The sequence below is a fragment of the Acipenser ruthenus genome, chromosome 5 (assembly GCF_902713425.1).
Source record: "Acipenser ruthenus chromosome 5, fAciRut3.2 maternal haplotype, whole genome shotgun sequence".
NCBI lineage: Eukaryota > Metazoa > Chordata > Actinopteri > Acipenseriformes > Acipenseridae > Acipenser > Acipenser ruthenus.
The window spans coordinates 3,994,838-3,997,624 of NC_081193.1; the positions used below are offsets into that span (position 1 = coordinate 3,994,838).

A 2,787-nucleotide genomic window follows, 5' to 3' on the forward strand; every position below is an offset into this window, starting at 1 on the left:
CGATGTATTCATTTGGATTAAACAATAAAACTTTAACAGGAAAATCCACATCATCACTAGTCATTAAGAGGAACAGTGCCTTACGCCAGTGGTTCCAAACTCTGGTCCTGGGGACCCCACTGGTTTTCATTCCAACTGAGCTCTCAATTACTTAACTAGACCCTTGATTTAACTGTTAACTTGCTGAATTAGACCTTTTTAATTATTTTCAGCTCTTAAACAGTTGCAGTTAAAAAGTTAACTATAACATTTTATCAGGTTCACAGCTACAACCATGTGGCATCAGCGCAGGACATGCAATAACTTGCGGTTCCAGAATGCCAACATTAAAAACAAACTGCATTTAAATACAGAATTGAAAAGAGGGGGCTTGGCTGTTGTATTAAATAAAGCAGGAATGTGACAAAGGAGGAATTGCATCGCACTATAAAACTGAAGACACTGCTGCTTTAAAGAGCAAGAAAAGGAAGAAGACTAGACAAATTGGGGAAAAGAATGCAAATGAAACATAGCTTCAGAAATACTGCACAGCCAAACACTTTGTACTAAAATTTAAATACCGGGCAAAAAGCAGCATGATCCGTCAATTCCCAAAACAGTCTTCAGACAAGTAGAACACCTGTTACTGTGGGAGATGAAGAAAAACAAAGAAAGTTTCAGCCTAAAACACTGAGTTGCTCTGCATGACTAGGTGGGATTCTGAAGCCTCATTTAAAAATGGGTCCTGGCAATAAGTTTGCTCCCCAAATGAAATAAATGACAGTGGTCCTAATTTGTCTAATCTCAGTCAGTTCTAGATAAAGCTTTTTATCATGCTTTTAGAGTACCGTGTTACTGCAAGCTTAATATCGATCTATATTTGTGTCAAGCACAAGCAGCATTCTGCTGAAAGGTCAGTTCACAGTCCAGGTCCGCAGTCCGCTAAGTTTGAATATTTCATCATAGGACTGGTGAACACAGACTAGCTTTCACAAAGTGTAGCTACCCTTCTACACTGTCCGGGTCGCAAAATCAACAAGGTGGTTTACAGCAGGTGGCTCTTGCACTAGTTAACTTACCTTTGATTGCACAACTCTGCAAACTCATCTGATCCTTGTGCTGCAAAGAAACTGAGGACCAAAAAATGTTTATACTTCAAACAGTATGAATTTCAAATCAAAATCTGAAACCCGTTCAGGCCATAGCACTACACTTTACAGAAACATTAAAATATATTTCTAAAGACAAACCTGGCAATATTAAAAAGCAAAAAAAATGTGGTTGGATTTCAGTAGTCAGATCTGTATGTGGCTTTCAATCAAATTTGAAGTTAGGTTCAGAATAGATTCATTGTGAAGACAAGCACACTGAAAAGGCAGGTATAACTCAACTTTACAATGAACTCCTGTACCTGCAAAAATCTAATCTTCATTGTCACCAAGTCTTCTAAACCCAACCACTGAGCACCACACAAAACGCATCTTGGGGCTGTGCTTCAAACAAAATAAAAATAAGGGTTTGTTATGTATAGATATCTAGTAGTAACCCACAAAAATAAACAGCTATTATTTAATTAACATGGTTGAATTTCAGTAGTCAGATCAGTATGTGCTTATCAATCAAATCTGAAATCAGGTTCGGGATAGATTCATCATGAAGACAGCCACACAGAATTAAATTAAATAAAAGGCCTGAAAGTAATTGATGCAATCAAACCTTTGTTATGACCCAGTAGCATTTTTTTTGTTGAATTCACGTTGATGTTCTACTGAAAGAAATTGATCAATCAGTCAATATTTATTTTATATAGTGCCTTTCATAGTGGACCACCATCACAAAGCGCTTTTAAAAGAATGGTTTGCAAGATAGGGCTCCCGAGTGGCGCATCCAGTAAAGGCGCTCCGCGTGGAGTGCAGGATGTGCCCTATAGCCTGGAGATCGCAGGTTCGAATCCAGGCTATGTCACAGCTGACCGTGACCGGGAGTTCCTAGGGGGCGGCGCACAATTGGCCGAGCAGGGCAATCCACGGTTCATCACGCACGGGCGACCCCTGTGGCTGCGGGTCTACAGTGGAGCCATTCAGATTTGTGTTGTCCTCCAGCACTATAGGTCTGATGGCTTCACACTGGATCCGCAGTGTGAAAAATGACGGCTTGGCAGGATCACGTTTCGGAGGACGCCTGACTCAGCCTCCGTTTCCCGAGTCGCCAGGGGGTTGCAGCGGTGAACCGGGATCAGTAATAACACATCTGGCGATTCCAAATTGGGGAGAAAACTTGGGTAAAAATCATTGGAAATGACAAAATTAAAAATAAAAAATAGAATGGTTTGCAAGGTAAGTGTATTTATTAAATATATAAAAATGCAAATATCCATATGCATGACATCATGGTTGAAAGCAATTGATACAACAATAAGCAAATAAATGAGGTTGAAGTTCAGTAGTCAGATCCCTATTTAATTTTCAATCAAATCTGAAATCAGGTTCGGGATAGATTCATCATGCTAGACAACCACACCTTATACAGTATTACAGGGGCAGCAGTGTGGAGTAGTGGTTAGGGCTCTGGACTGGAGGGTCGTGGGTTCAATCCCAGGTGGGGGACACTGCTGCTGTACCCTTGAGCAAGGTACTTTACCTAGATTGCTCCAGTAAAAATCCAACTGTATAAATGGGTAATTATATGTAGAAAATAATGTGATATCTGTATAATGTGATATATTGTAACAATTGTAAGTCGCCCTGGGTAAGGGCGTCTGCTAAGAAATAATAATAATAATAATAATAATAATAATAATACAGTACA

General features: G+C 39.6%; 2 non-coding genes across 2 annotated transcripts; both read right to left on the reverse strand.

Annotated features, from left to right (window-relative positions):
* Positions 1-1,565: 1,565 nt before the first annotated feature.
* On the reverse strand, positions 1,566-1,639 carry LOC117403459 (small nucleolar RNA SNORD50). Its single transcript, XR_004544575.1, has one exon. It is a non-coding gene; the product is annotated as a small nucleolar RNA SNORD50 (small nucleolar RNA).
* A 776-nt stretch (positions 1,640-2,415) lies between these two features.
* LOC117403460 (small nucleolar RNA SNORD50) lies at positions 2,416-2,488 on the reverse strand. Its single transcript, XR_004544576.1, has one exon. It is a non-coding gene; the product is annotated as a small nucleolar RNA SNORD50 (small nucleolar RNA).
* Positions 2,489-2,787: the final 299 nt, after the last annotated feature.